Raw genomic sequence first — 16574 nt, forward strand, 5'->3', positions numbered from 1 at the left:
CATAAATGCATAGGAATTCAGTTTTTAATCCCTCCAAGCTTTCTTGCTGCCATTACATCTGTGGTAAAGTTGTTCAAGAACCTCAGGCTTTGAAAGATCAAAAGCTGATTCCTCTGTTAAGATCCACCAAAAGCACCTCCTAAGGAAGAGAATGTTAAAAAGACTGGAAGAGGTTGTGGCCACCTCAGACTAAGGGTCTATGGAAAACTACTTGTGTCTCCTTTTATCCATCCAATTAATATTTCACAAAAAAAGCAGTCAAGCCTACAGTCAAACAAGCTGTTGTTGCTGCGTCCTTTATGGAGGTGGATTTCTTACTGCCCAGGTTATGCTTCCGAGCCTGCCTGCAGTGAGCACACGTCTTTCCAAATGTCTCCATAGGCAGCATCTGAGCAATGAGCTGGAGCCTCCCTATCTGGATGTCAGACACTAGCAAAACACTGGTTATTTCACAGGAAACATTATGAAAGCATTGCTCTTTAATAAGATTCTCAATATTTCCTGCAGCCTGTCTACATGATAATCTCCTTCATCACTGTTTTGCTTTACCTTTTCTATAGCCACAGTGTGCTGAGCTGCAAGTGAATTAACATAAGAACCCCAGGAAGTGATAAAGAGTTTTGTGAACTAGAAATAAAAGGTTCAGGATAAAATTCATTTTAACAGCCTGGGAAATCTTTACCCAAGTGATATTACTGTAGTCCAACCTGTCCCCAGCTTAAGAAAACTTGTGTTTAATCTGGCATTTATTAAAAGGCAGGTTGCATATTGCTATAAATTAGCTTAAGACATAATCTTTGCTTGAATTATTTATATTAATCACCAATTCTGCTAACACTAAAAAATTGGCTTCAGCTGTCCTCCTTTTATCTTGCAAATCCTCTCTATATTTTTTTAATTCAGAAAATGAAATGCAGTTACTGTTTTCAGTGAAAAAATCCTTCCAAGGACAAACCCTTTGCAATACAATAGATGAAACTAAGGATGGCATGTACGAATGAGATCACTCAACTTAATCTGGAAATTTATGATGGCTATTGAACTTGAACTGCTTTTAGATTGGGTATCCCCTCATAGCAGTTATACATTGTGCTGAAATTAAATTTCTGGAAATTGTTTGCTTTCTTAAAATATAGGAAAGCATCGCGCATGCACAAAGCCCATTAAAAATATACTTCTAATGATCATCCCGCTAATCAAATTAGACAATTTGCACTGAGATCCCTGGTTTTCTCAGACCAGAGCAGAGGAGCTGAGGGAAGGCCACGCAGTGGCTGCAGCTCCTCGTGAGGAGTGGAGGGGCAGCATTGAGCTCTGCTCTGTGTGACAGCTATAGGGCCAGAGGGAACGGCATGGAGCTGTCAGGGGAGAGGCAGGGTGGGTGTTAGGGAAAGGGTCTGCACCAGAGGGCGGTGGACATGGAACGGGCCACCCAGGGCAGTGGGCACAGCTCCAAGAGCCGTAGTTCCAAGAGTGTTCGGACACTGCTCTCAGAAATGCTCTCAGATATACATATGGTTTGAATTTTGGGTGGTGCTGTGCAAGGTCAGGAGTTTCACTCAGTGATACTTGTGGGTCCCTTTCAACTCGGGATATTCTGTGATTCTATGATTCTTTGATTCTACGACAATCTCTGAAATTAAAGGAAAAGAAATGAAGTCCATAATGAAATACTTGCACTGAAAGTTATGAATTGCTTACTTTTATTTTTCCTGTTAAAAATATCATCATATGCAAAACCTTCCTACAAAACTTTTCAGTTCTTATAAAGCAGCGTTTCCTGGTGGAAGGTATTCTGGTCCAAACCCTTTCAACAAAATGTACTTCAGACTCAGGCTTTGATTATATGAGAACACAGTGCTCTTTCAAATGTCTCAAATGCAAAATTAGTCTTGCTCTATGCATGGCTCTGGACTGAGAGGTAAATTAATGCAGGGTGTTCTCTTGTTGCGAGCTCTTGCAATTGGGATGAGAAAATGAGACACATGCTCACTAAGCCAGGTCTGTTGCTTAGGTGACCAAATCCAGGGAAGACTTCTTTCCTGAGAAACACTGCAAATTTGGCCTTGGTCTGATCCCAAGGCTTGGCTGGAGCCTGGGGCCTTGGCCAGAGATGTAGTCATGTGCCCATCACAACTGAAAGCTTTCCGAGACCACCGGAGTCTGACCAATAAAGGCTTTATATAAATAAAGTAATAAATTATGACACACGTATATAACTGGGGATTGAATTAGGATTGTATGTCAACTCTTGTTACATGAACCACAGTGCTTGGCCTTGCAATGTTACTATTTTTTGAATCTATAATTTTTGTTGTATAATTGTATATAGCACATAATTACTCATAATACATTACTGCACATGTGACACTGCAGACAATGTTTAGACATTAAATCTCAGCTCAGTGATTGAATAGAGGGCACAGTAAAAATAAATATCCATGTATTTTGTTAATATTTGCATAATGAGCTATTTAAATGCAAGAGATTCTAACATATGCAAACAATTGCAAATACTGTATGTGTGTAAGTCTGAAGTGGGTGAAAAAAATATATATACACACGACTCCTTCAAAATCATCTGATTTAGGAGTCAAACATGGGATTTTTTTTAAGGTTTTATGTATTCTGGTACTACAGACTGTAAATGTCTATTGTATTAAAAACATGTTGCTTGGTACAGTTAGTCTGTAAAATCTATAGCTTAGAGCCTTGGGTGACAAAACAGCGGAATGAGTAGGCATTAGTTACTATCCAGTTACAGTGAAATGTCTCTGCAGTCTGTAGACTGAAGACATCCAGTTGGCTACAGAACAAATTCAGCACAATCGATCCTCATTTGATAAGAAGTACCAGGCAAAATAAGTTTCCTGCTGTTACAGTGCTACCTCTGAACAAAATGTGGAACTTCTGCTGCAGAACCTTCACCCAGCTCAACATGCAGCAGTGTGTACAAGAGGAACTCAGAGAGCAGCTCTGCCAAAACACGCCACTTGCTTCTTTTGATCTTAGTCCAGTCTGAGACTTGTGGACCTGCACATCAGATGGCACCTTAAAGAGATTCTGCGAGACCAGCTGCAGATTAAGGGTTTCAGCTTGCTTTCTGCAGAGGAAATGTAATGGTGGAAGACAGAGGGAAAAATAAGACTTTCAAAGTGAAAGCTTTTCTTTGTGTTAATAACCAGCCTGAGCTAGCTGTCAAGAAGAGAAACAATGAGCATTGTACTTAGTAGCTAGGCTGCCTACTGACTAATTACTACCTCTGCAGAAAGCAGCTTTTGCGCTAAGGACCAAAGCACTCAGATCATATTCACAGTCACACCCCCGAGCTTGCAGCAGATTAGAGAAAATGAGTACAGTTGCTTCCATCTCCCTCAAAATCCACAGCTCAGTCATATCAAAGGACATCGCTAACAAGATGCATCCCCTCCTTTGGAGCACTCCACATTTCCATGCTGGAGGATGGCCTTTGTGAACAGAGCTCAGTAACTACCAAGTGGTGTTCAGGGTCTTAGTTGTTCTCCCTCCAGGGCCCTGGCTGGCAGGGCAAAGTGTGAAAACCCAGGGGAGAAAGATGCTGTTGCAGAGCCCAGAGGTGGCCCAGGCTCTGCATCTACCACTCCCAAGGGGCGAGCAGCCAGCTGGCATGGCCAGGAGCAGAGGGACAAGGGTCTGCTGTTTTCAGTGAGATTCAGTTATTTACAGCATGTGGAGATCCCTCATTCTGCCCAAATCAGCTTGGTGTCAGGGCCATATCAGAACAGCTGCCAGCAACCCCCCGGTCAAACTAAACAGAGATCTCGGGCTGACAAGGACATTCTAGCAGCACCCCTCTCCCAGGTGACACCCTGCTGCGACACTTCAGTCTGCAAAAAGACTTTTATCACTTGTGCCCTAAATAGCGTCCATTGTAAAGCCTCAGGCCCTTGGCCTTCATGCTCATGCTGAACTCCTGGCATCTGAGCAGTTAATAAATGTTTGAGTCACTGGGGAGCTAATTTAAGATGACCCATCATAACTGGGTGTAGCAAATAATTGAGAGGCTGAAGACATGGAAGATAATATGAGATGCCTTTGGCTGGGTGTGGGTGTTTATGTGAAGTGTAGGGAGCAGCTTTTGACTCACAGGCTAAGTTAGCAGGGCCAGATTCAAGGCAATGGAAACTTCTGTATGAATTTTGGGGAAGGAAAAATTAAATGTCATTCTGTTCTATGGGGCATTTAGTTTCAGCATTCAACACAAACATACTTTCATTAGTAATGTTCCCAGTCATGAGACAGATCTGAATTTTTAAAGCCTCCCTTTCTAACTCCTACACTACCTTTCAGACATCTTGTGTCCAATTCATGACAAGACCTACACCAAAAAGAATGTTTTCTGCCCAGGCATTCCACATGCTTGGAGGCAAAAAAAAGAGTGCTCTGAAATGCCACACGCCTGAAAGCCATTTGGGTTGTGGGGGAGAGCCTCTCAGTGTGCAAACCACAATCATAGTCACATTTCTTGTACCTTCCAACAATCAACCCACAAAGCCAACACCACTCAGAAATGCTTTTAAGAAATTTCCTTCTCACCTGTAATAAAGATAACATTTACACTGCTGCTCCTTGTTGAGAAGCTATTCTTAAAACTGACAAGTGTTCTTGACTAACCTGTTTCCAAAGGCAGCTTGAGCAATATAAAAAAAAAAAAAAGTTTTCTGAAGACAAAGGAAAAAGGTCAGTCGATTGGCATTCTGCTCATTTCTCAAAGTCTCATAACATAAAATACTATTATTTTAAAATTATTATTGAAATAATCTTTAATTAATACAGGGTAATTTTGTATAAAAAGAAGTCTCCCTTTTTCTTTTCTCTATACAAAAATAAAGGTGTCGATAAGAAATTATTCCGGTATTGGAAAATATCTCCAAATTTTCGCCACAGACAAATATGTAGGGATTAAGCACTTCTCAGAAAACCTATATAATATCTTTATTCTATATATCAGGCTCTTTTCCAGCCTACTTTCTTACTGTCCTTACTTGTATCTTGTCTAGTCTAGTATCTTCTTCAGCCTAATGCTCTTTTAAGAATAAAAGTTTGAGCTGAGCCCAGATTATGTCTGAACATCCAGTTGTGTGATGAGATATATGTCATGACAGAAGGCAGTTGGAGTCCAGAGTCTCTTGGATGTCTCCTCTTGTCTATGATTTTATCCTGTACTCCACTGACAGAGCACTGTTTTTAGAGGACTTTGCAGATGTGTAGCTGCACACCTACATTTATAGTACACTGTAAAGGCTATCTTTAAATTCTGGGTAAACAAAGCCTGTGTCATCCTACAGGCTTCTTCCAAAGTACAGTTATCCAGAGACAGCTCTCGGGAATTAAGCACCAGACCATTACATCTCCTGCTTTCCAGAAATTGGGGAAGAGAAGACATCAACATATAGCGTGTGCACAGGCAAAGATCTCCCGTGCACTTGCAGATGTGCAAGCAACACATGTAGACATCTCCCTCTCAGCAGATTTTCTCTTTATTACTGGGGAGCCTCATATATTGGATAGATTCTTCCTAGCAGAGGTATCTCCAGCTCCTAGACTGGCCACTGCCTGCTGCTTCTCCCATCCTTTCCTCTTCCTACCTCCTCCTACAAAGTGCCAGTTAGGTAAGCCATCAGTCCTTCCCAGAGCCAGGTGCCCAGCATTGCCTTTCAGGCACTGCACTGGGCAGAGGCAGTGAGTGTGCTGGAAGTAGGGAGTAGCAGCTGCACTGCTGTAAGCTCGTAGAGATAAGCAGGGCTTCTGTCAAAGGTGCTCTATGCAGCTGCATGCTTTACATGCCTCAGGACAGCTGTTCATTAAGGCCAATGCTAGTCTTTAATTGAAAACTGTTTTAAGCAGCTGTTTAAAAGGCAATTCACCTACCTTGACCTCCTTTTGCTCCTTTGTCATTGCAAGCAGGAGTCTGAAAATTGTTCAGCAAAAGCTGTCTCCAAATGCAGCAATGTCCATCTGCCCAGGGTGTGCACAGCAAAAGTCTCCAGTGACAAGCATGATTTCTGGGGAATAGGCTTTAAACATCTATGTGCCCAAACTTTTCTGAAGCAAAGATAAAATAGACTAAAAAGAATCAGAGATAGAAATTTGTTTTTCAGCAGGTATGGAAAGAAAATTCACCAGTGGAAGCTGATGTAGAAAAGGTCTTGAAAAAGCAGGTGATCTGGGACTACACCAACAGCTCTGTATACTCCAGCAGCTGAAGGTCTAATTGAGGCTGTACAATTGTCTCCTTGTTATATAAAATGGAATGTGCTCTCGCTTGGTGATAATAATTGCTGAAAAAACAACTGCAGAAAGGGTTGAAATACAAGGCAGGGTCAGTTTCATTTGTAAAGTTTTTTAATATTTCACCTATACATTTAACTGTCTCAAGTGGATGGAAATAAATACTATGTTAGCAACTGTGTCATGTAATGAGGTGTCACTTTTGATTAAAAAAGAAATAAAGGGAAGCGACCGTCACCATTTTATGGATATCGTAATTTGTTCCACATACGTTTTTTCAATATCGAGGTATAGTAAATTATTTAACTGGTAAATAAAAATGTCTGTAAGCCTCTAAAGGCATTGTCAGAGCACCTGGACAATGGCTGAAGAATGTCCTTGTATTCTGTGATATAATTGCTTTGTGATATTTAGCAGGAGCCTACCAAAAAAAAAAAAGGTCAGATGAATAGTATGCAGTTGTTGCTTAATCTACACATCACTTCCATACAATAAAAATGTACTAAAAGTATTGATTTTTCAAGCCTTATTATGCATTGATCTGTTTCTTGTTTTACTGATATTAACAGTATTTGCCTTCGCATCGAGTTTACTTTGCTGATGTCATTACCACACTGTGCAAGCTGAAATCACAAAGCAAAATACGAGGTTCAGGTTCAGACACCAGTTCCAGATTTTCCCACTGTGGTGCAGCTTGGAGTTCATGTTTAAAGAACCAGACAGATAAAAAGCTTAATTAATACTTTTTTTTTTTTTTCCCCTTTTTTTTTTTTCATTACAGAATGTATGCAACAAGCTGGAGGCAAGAGAACATCAGCTATTACATGCTATCACCTAATTTGATCTCTTAAATCTCAGGCATCAGTAATATTACTGATGCAAATAAATAAATAAAACAAGATAAAGTAAGAATATGACATGTTCTATTTCAAACCTATGAACCTCGGGTAAGGATCAAGACTTTTCCACTGAAATTTTTACCCAACGGGTGTTTATTTTTTCTCTAGAGTAATGTGAGGCTGCTGTTGGTTTTGGCATTAATACATTAAAAGTTAAATTTATGTCGGCACCAACAGATCAACTATCAGCTGTTGCTATTAACTTTGACATCAAAATCATTAAGAAATTGCCATCATGTAAATTAATTATCAGAATTGTATTGGCATGAATGCATAATGATGTTACTCATGCAAATAATTAAAGAAAATGTACAGTGAAAAACACATTAGAATAATGGCACAAAATGTCATTATTCTGGCTTCTTGACAACTAGGCACTATTAGCTTTCAGCACAGTGAACTTTAAGGTTAACAGAAAGAGATGGGGAAGTCTGGTGCAGGGCTAAAGCTGCTCTTATTTGTGCCTATATTTATTCAGCATACAAGACTATAGGAATGAACAACAATGTTTTTGAACTCGTCAAAAAAAGCTTTTTACATCACTCTGGGAGAGATTACAAAGAAAGAACAACAAAGCAGTAGAATGACTTAGAGTGCTGTTGTCCAAAGATATATGTTCTTTTGTTGTTGCCAATTTCACGTTTCAGAGGACCTCCAGGACAGAAAGGTTGCTGTTATTAAAATTCTATGATCTTCCTGAGCACAGAAGAGTAATAATTAACCTGAAAGTATTTAGTTATCTGCGTCCACCCCCTACCCAAAAGGTAATTATTACCTATCAGTGCACAGGGAGGGAGTGGGGATTGTGGTGTGTGTGTGCAGTCTCTTCAATTTGATGTGCAATGGACTGAGGTAACTTTCATTAACAGCACAAGACTGTCCCCTCTGATAGAACAAACATTACTAATGGTGCACCACGTTACTCACCAGCCGGACCCATTTCTCTGAAATGTCTCTCCCCATTCCCTCCCAGGCCAACAGAACTGTCTCTCAGTCATGGTTTTGTACTTGAACCAGAAATGATCCTCTAAGAATAATACAAAACAGCAATCATTTCTGGGATTCTTGTCCTCCAGTTCCCATCTTTATTAGATTTAGGAAACTTCCCCCACCCTGACTCAAACAAAATTCAATGTTTTAAAAGCTAAAGCATGGAGAAAAGGAGCTTTATATAACTTCCTGTAGAAGGCTACTCCCAGTGACACCCAAAAGAAAAGGAGTATCTCCAGAGTAAAGCACAGAGCTAGGAAATAGGACATCTATGGGCTGTTCTTGGTCCTTCTACAGAATTTCAGGTAAGACATTTAAATGGATTGCTTTAAATTCTTCCTGTACCAAACTGAGAACAACACTGCTCACTACAAAGAGATGCAGCAAAGGCTCCACAATTAAATAAAAAGTACATATCCATAAATTAAATCAAGTGGAACTACCAAAATGCACACAGGTAGCCTAGATGTTTTGGATCTGTAATAAAAGATCAGTTTCTGATCTAACTCCCAGAAGCTGCAGCTGAGACTACCAGTACAGGCTCCTGCATGTCTGAGGAGTCACTTCTAATCCTCGGCTTGGACCCTACTTGTCGCTGTGCTTTCTCATCCTGACATAATGAACTTCAACACAGATACGGGATGTGTAGGCGGGCAATGTAAGCCTCAGCTGTGCTCAAAGGTTTGGTTACTGCCAGGGTCTCCTGGACGTTCAGAGCTTATTTATTTTCTCCAGTTTGCCTGGAGGGGGAGTGGGGAGAAGCACAGAGCAAACTATTTTAGTGCAGTCAAGATCTCTGGCAGCAATTTAAATCACAATTCATATCGAGACAGCAGCAAATGCAATAATAGAAATAAATAAAATAAAATAACCCTGAAAGTTATTTCTAGTTTTCTTTAAATTTTCTATCATGCCTTGGGGATGGTCAACTTTTTTCAGGTACGCTGTGACTTTTTATGGTGATACGCAGACATCTTACTCAGGACAGTTTGTTTAATGATGCCCTGAGCCTCTTACTTCTGTTTAAAAATCCACGCTTTGCTTCTAATCCATCAACAGATAGGTCAAACTTGTACCCATAATTTAAAGTTATGTTAATAAGATCTATGACATGCCTTGCAACATTTTATTGATAATATGTAATGTATTATAAGTATCATGAGCTTCCAGAGCTGCTGTCACTCTGGGATTTTGCACATAAGGTATTACATCTCAAAAGCATGCCGCTGCAGTGAAAAAAGGACTTTAAATAAATAGCCTGGCACAGATCTGCCTTCAAAGGGACAGTCTATAAATTCACCAGCAAGATTTACTGTGTAATTCAAGCTTGAATCAACACAGGACGTACACTGTGTAACCGAGAAGGGACACATCACGTGGTAGGGTGCTTATAGTGTGGGCAATGTTGTAATGCAGAGGGTGTTTTGCAGGCGCATCTTTTCTAATTACACTGATTGCCACCTCCCATTTACAATCACATACCTGCGATGAGTTTAACTGCGGTAATTGCTGCATGATAAATTTATATAAGGAAAATATTGAGTGTCTGTTTAGTGCCTTATAATGTAATTTAGCAGCTGGGAAAAAAAATAAGATGGAAACAACAGCATCCTGTGACTTTGTCAGCTCCCCACGGAACATGGTAGTGCAGCCTTTGCACTGCATTTACAAGATCACTGAGGTACAGTAGCTGCATCTGGGTTAGAATGAGCATCTGTAAATGTATGCATTAACGCCTAGTTTACTTGTGTGAGTTTACTAAATTCTGCAGACAATATTGTTGGCTCCCTTGCAGTTTGTCAATGGTATAAAACTAGATTCCAGGGAAAGGGCAGACAGGATGTTACTTTGGGAGCAATAAAACCCTGAAGTGATGGTCCCCATGACATCACTAGAAGATGTAATTCACTCCAGGAGCTGCTGCTTCTCCGCCCAAAAATTCAGACACAAAAACCGCTAGGAATCAGCCTGCTTTTCTTTCTGATTAAAGAAAAAGTAGTTAAAACTATAAATAATACAGGATACCCTTCTCCAGTTAATTCTAAACATAACTCTAGCTTTATAGGGGTTAGGACCCGGAGCAATATAGTACCAGCTGGGAAAACAGGCACAGAATGAGCCTTCTCCACCAAGTTCATGTGGCACTGCATGTGTTGTTGTTACACGATGAGCAGAAGTCCTGGCTCAAGTTACCCGCTCTCAGAGCTGTCTCTAACTTTCAGAGGTCAAGATCATGTTACCTGTCATCTTCTCCTACGTGAGCAAAGGAAACGTTCTCCCTGCCTGCTTTCATCTCTGCCTACAGAGTGGTTGCTTGACAAGTAAGGCTGTATTAAGGATGTGATCCGCTAGCCAAACATACAGCAAATTCAAGCGTTACACTCCGCAAGCTGAACTGGAGTTGCAACTAATCAATCCTGTTCAAAACCAGAACGGAACCACACAACCTAGTGTTCAGGCACGTGGAATAATAACGCGCACTGTATGCCTGTCCCTCAGAAAGATTTTTCTGCAGTTTTCGCTGGTACGGGGAGATTTTTGACCCAGGTTGTTTTGGAGAGCAACACTCCACTTGCTTTTCTAAAAGGAAATGTTGTAAATTATCATCAGCTGCTAGCTGAAAAGGAGGGATTATAGACAAGTGCCTGGAGTGGTATATTGAGAACTGTAGCTCCTCAGCTCTGCTCCCCACTCAGCTCTGCGTCTTAAGACTTTGGGTAAATGACTTTAACCTCTCCACACTTCATATGACAAACCTATGCAATAAGTCTCTCCTCTTTGAATGCTGGGCTTAAAATTAGTATTTTTAAAGAGCTTTGAGATTCCTGGGTGGTCTGATCTAGTGTGTGTCAATCCTGCTAACAGCAGCATGGAATAGGATAGCCATTAAGGTCCTTTCCAACCCAAGCCATTCTATGATTCAATAGTTCTTACTCTAGACAGACAAGTATCTTCTGGACAGATTCACAGACTATGAAGTATCCCAGAAAAGAGCAATTGCTGAAAAGACAGTAAAGTTAATATCTACAGCATGGCAACTGGGAGCTCCTGCCACATTGTTAATTCCATTGACCTTTCCAAATACATAGAGGGTGTCACACATCACAGAATCACAGAATCACAGAATTACCCGGGTTGGAAGGGACCTCAAGGATCATGTAGTTCCAACCCCCCTGCCTAGCAGGGCCACCAAACATACGCCTTTACTAGATCAGGTTGCCCAGGGCCCCGTCCAACCTGGTCTTGAACACCTCCAAGGACGGGGCATCCACAACCTCACTGGGCAGCCTGTTCCAGGACCTAACCACCCTTCTAGTAAAGAACTTTCCCCTAACATCCAACCTAAATCTTCCCTCCTTCAACTTAAAACCATTTCCCCTAGTCCTGCTACTGTCAGCCCTTTCGAAGAGTTTACTCCCCTCCTGGGAGTAAGTTCCCTTCATGTACTGAAAGGCTGCAATGAGGTCACCCCGCAACCTTCTCTTCTCTAGGCTGAACAAGCCCAGCTCCCTCAGCCTGTCCTCATAGGGGAGGTGCTTCAGCTCCCTGATCATCTTCGTGGCCCTCCTCTGGACCCTTTCCAAAATCTCCATATCTTTTTTGTACTGAGGGCTCCACACCTGGACACAGTACTCCAGATGGGGCCTCACAAGAGCAGAGTAGAGAGGGACGATCACCTCCCTATCCCTGCTGACCACCCCTCCTCACAGCTGTTCTTGTGCTCTTGCTCTCCTAAAACATACTGATCTCAGCGGGCATCTGGCCATCACAGGTTGAGCCAGACAGCCCCATGGCCTGGGCCATTTCATCCCAAACCTCCATTCCTGTCCCTCAAGTAAAGGAGGAGCCATCAGGAGGCTGTTAGGAATGTTGGAGCTCCTTAGAACTCTCAGTTCTTCACTGTGAATAATTTTTGTATCCAAAACTTCACTTTCCTGTCAATTCATCCTGCACAAGCACCACCCTGTAGTGCCTCTGACCTGTATTCAAAGAGGCAGGTTGTCACTCCCCTCCCTGTTTCTGGTGGGGCTGGTGGTGCCAGGGATGTGTCATGTGCAAGGCAGCACCGGTTGCTCAGTCTCAGACAGAAGGATCCTCATTTACACAATCAGACAAAAGCATAATCAACCCCACTGTGATTAATTGCGATGGAAATGGTAAGGAGCTATCACTGCAGCAGCCAAGAGAGCTTAAAACTAAATAAAACTTGCAGGGAAGGGGAGAGAGGTTGAGCCTTTGGAAGCACTTTTGTAAGACAGATCAGGAATTTAGCAAAAGTTTTACTCCTCTCTCACTCCCCCAGCTTGCTCAGTGAAACTGGAGTTCCTGCCTTCCCTCTCAGAATAAAAGTGCCGCTCGCCTCCACGGGATGAACAGCTGGGACCATCCTGCTATCACATCCCTGTCTTTCCTCCCTGCGTTAAAATTAGCATTGCTGTGATCAGGTGGCCATGGAGGAAATGCTCACCCACAGCCTGCTAGGGTGGTTCTGTGCTGCTCAGAGCCACTCAGCACCTGCCTCCCAGCACTGGGCTGCTCCTGGCACCCGCACCTTCCACAGCCAGAAAGGCAGAAGGGGCTCTGCAGACAAAAATAGCACAGCCGGTCTGATCTGAGGGAGATGATTCAATGAGGTATTTCAGGCACATTTTTTACCAAGGCATCCAGACTTCTGCAGGGTAGACATTTTTAGTGGGCTGAGCCCCACAGTGCTGATCCATAGGCATAGAAGCCAGAACAGGAAATCTGCAGAGTAAAAGTACCCTGAAGATGCAACCAGACAAGATGTCAAGTGCATGTCAGAGAACAGGTTCCTGTATATTCAGGCTCTAGTAACTTTCCAGAGCACATTTTCTCCAGCAAATTTTGCAGTGAGTCCATGCAACCCTTCCTGAATTATCCTGAGCAATGCCTCATTTCTGGTTTAACAGCAAATGGAAATCAGTTACGCCAGCACTGACATTGGCCTTCAAGGTCCCCAGAAACAATGTAGGACAAATCACAAGAAAGAGCAACACGTGCACACACGCACACACACACATGACTTAACAGAGATTTATCAAGGATGCATAAAACCTGAAATATTTTCATTAAGACTGGAAAAGGAAACTCTATTAATCAGCTTCAGGCATCTTACTACTCGGTGGAAGAAAACTCCAGCAAGAAAATGTTTTAAACACACATAAATCCCCAAAACTTATCCTTAGAAGAATGAGCCACCTAGAGTCACCATAAATACGAGGATGTGGGAAAAGAGGCAAATGAAAGGGGTTGGGGGTTGGGGGCTGGATTATTATTTTTTAATTTGTATTCAACAAGAGAAAGATTTATGCATGAGATGCAAATTGCTATGCGTTATTTACACATCTGAAGAAAAACAAATCTTGAATGTAAATGCTTAGAGGGCATATTTTTAAATATGAAAGTGGTAAAATTATTATAATGCTTATAACTCCCACACTGCTAAAAAGACATTAAACTGGGGGAAAAAATTAGCCCTTTTATTTAAATTATAGAGTTCTCACCAAATATTAGGGCAAAAATCAAGTATAAACATCAGCATTTCCATTCTTGAGAGTCTTTCAAAGCCATCTATTCACCTTGCAGTAGGGCCTACTCAGGATCTCCCACTGGGTTACCAGCCACAACAGGCAACTATCAACAGGAACATTTGTTTTTCCATTGTGAAAGCTGTATGTCATTAGCAGACAAAGAAACAGAAACATCTTCACAAGAACAAACCCATTCCTTGAGCAATCTAGCTTGGGTGGTGGGATGTCTGCGACTTGCAGTTGACTATTCCTAAGAAAGAGGTGAACAGCACTGGAGCCTGCAGTGAAAGAACAAACCAAACTGAAAGATGAGGAAGAATGCACTGAGAATGAGAACAAGATGAGGTGAGTTCTCTCTGAAAAAGAAAATTAACAGATTGCTGTTATCCTAGCACTGCTCAGTCTTTCATGTATTCACTTCTGGAGGGGGAAAGCTATAATTCCTGTTTTCGCCAAGAGAAAAGTGAAGGTAAAAAGACCTGGATTATATAACCAATTTGCATGTTTGACTCATGTCAGCTTCTAAAATCTTTCATTTTCTGCACCTCATACTCATTAAAAAGCAAAGGAACTTAGATCTCTTCATGTCCCTGCTACTTTTGGAAAAAAACAGCCAGCAGCATTACAGACCCGAGGGGCTCAGAAGTCATGAGACTGGAATCTACAAGATGAAAAAAAGTCACCAAATTAACTTTTTAGCTTACTTTTTTGACATGAGAACCAGATGAGGGCTTTTTCCATCAGACATCCTGTGTAGGCAAACCTCAGAGTTGTTTTTATTTACTCACAGCTTATCTCTCCAGTGTGAATTCTACAGCAAAACTGGAGTCCACCAAAACCACAGTTCTCATAACACAGGGAATAGACTGCCCATGATGATTGTAGATTCCTCAGATTATGGCACTGAATTCACACAGAACTCAGTGAAAGTCTAGGCAGCATCCAGAAGAAAAAGGAATATTCATTTCATAACCAAAGCCAAAATTTTCCCATGAATCACCCAACGTTTGGCAAAGTGTTTAGGGAGGAAGTGAGAGACATTCCCTACCAATTTAATCAGGCCAGGGAATTTCTACTCTGATGAAGACTGGTCAAACGAAAGAAAACCCATTAGTCAAGACTTCTTTTTTTTAAATATCACTTCATAAGCATGCTGAAAACAAAGGACAACACATCCACTTTTGCAGCCAAAGAGTAAGTTTTTGTGGTTGTGGTTTTTATGGCTATCCACACGGCTAATTTACATCAGGTTTTTGTTGATCTTTTAATATTTATGTCCAGATGCCACTGTAAGCATCCAGATGTTTTTGCACAGATATAGAAAATGTTTGCATAGCAATTACCAAAAAAAGTTTTGGGGCATTTCCAAATAAAAGATACAGTAGCTTTTTTCTTCTTTTTCTTTCTTTTTCTTTTTTTCTTTTTTCCTTCATTTTTTTCATTTCTGTTTGTATTTCCATACAGATCATTGGTTAACCAAGAGTGGAACCCAAATCACCTGCTTTGAGTGTCACTTACATGCTGCCTTGGAAAATTTTACGTTTCTGATTCCACGTGATTCCTGTTTTTTCTAGCAAATGGAAATAAGGTGTATTTGCAAGTCTCTTGAGGGTGATCTATCTGTATAACCTCATAATCTCTTCTGTGTCCACTGACCGTATAAAACAAGATATTCCTGAGGTTCAAGCCACAAATATTCATCTGCTGTGGAGAAGAGAATGATGTTGATGTGACTGCTGCCCCTGAGGTCATTCCTGAAGCACTGGGGCTCTGCCTTCTTACCTGGTGTCACAGCCCAGCCCCTCAACAGACTTTGCAGACACCCCTGGGGAGTAAGATGAGAATTGCTGCCCTTCCACCAGAATTCTGGTGCAGACAAGAGCCTCTTGCAGCCCAGCAGCTGCTTCTCAGCATGAATACACAACTAAAACTGAGCCATCGGAGCACATTTAGGCTAATTAGGGAATTAGCTAATGCACGCAAGTGTCTGCAGGGAAAAGACTCCTGGGAAGTCAGTGTGGACTGAAGATAGAGCTTACAGGTGAGGAGTCAGTAGACTTAAACCCATCACAAGTTATCTATGCTCTGGCAATTGTGAAACAACTGCATGCTTTCCTAGATTTTTTTTTTCTTCTGTATTCTTTTGGGGAAGAAAAAAAAACCCAAACCAATCCTGGAAACAAACATAATCCAAATGCCAAGAATGGAGGGGGAAAAAAAAAGAAAAAAGAAAAGAAAAAGAAAAAGAAAAAAGAAAAAAAAAGGAAGAAAGAAAGAAAGAAGAAAGACACAAAGCCTATCTTAATTTTGATAATGACATCATATGATCAGAGCCACAAAGTGAAGATATATCTATTGGTTAAGAGTGTGAAGATGACAAAGTGATTTGTTTAGCACCAGTGCTCAAAGTAACAGTCTAGCTGAGAAGTCCAATTGATTCTAGAAGAGAAAAGAGGCATACTCATTCTTTGCACGCAGCTGCAATAAATATTTAGTCCCATGAGTAATCAGTGAGTTTTGTTGGTGAGTTCAGTGGGGCCAAGATTTCCATTGGCCAGGCCAGTGGCAGCAGTCATCCACACACCCCTGTGTCTCTTGAGTTTGCCCATAGAGCTCTGCAGAAAGAAAGCTGGGCAGCAAAGATGACAGCATGAACTATATTTGTATTTAGTCAGCTACTAGTGAAATTGCACCATAATGTACTTAGGAAAGGATTTTCTACCTAGAAACAAATGTTAAAGTGTGAAAGTGTTTGTCAATATTTTCTGCTAATTGACTAACAGTTGGAAGTGTATATCTCCACCCCGGGCAGCAGTGTCAAGTAGAGATAGTCAATTGCTTTGAACTGGCTTGGATGCCAGAA

General features: G+C 41.3%; 1 long non-coding RNA gene across 2 annotated transcripts in view; it reads right to left on the reverse strand.

The window, feature by feature from the left end:
* The window catches only part of LOC107311501 (uncharacterized), a 194096-nt gene that overhangs the window by 18601 nt on the left and 158921 nt on the right, over positions 1–16574 (reverse strand). The window contains exons 3-4 of one of the 2 annotated variants that reach the window (XR_014943955.1): positions 8097–8196; positions 6367–6691 (exon numbers count right to left, since the gene is read on the reverse strand). The exons of the other annotated variant lie outside the window; for it this stretch is intronic. This is a non-coding gene — a long non-coding RNA (uncharacterized LOC107311501). Of the gene's footprint in view, positions 1–6366; positions 6692–8096; positions 8197–16574 lie in introns of those variants that run through there. 2 annotated transcript variants of the gene reach the window in all.

The sequence above is a fragment of the Coturnix japonica genome, chromosome 3, assembly GCF_054131305.1.
Source record: "Coturnix japonica strain WE chromosome 3, WE-NBRP24, whole genome shotgun sequence".
In the NCBI taxonomy this organism is placed as follows: Eukaryota; Metazoa; Chordata; class Aves; order Galliformes; family Phasianidae; genus Coturnix; species Coturnix japonica.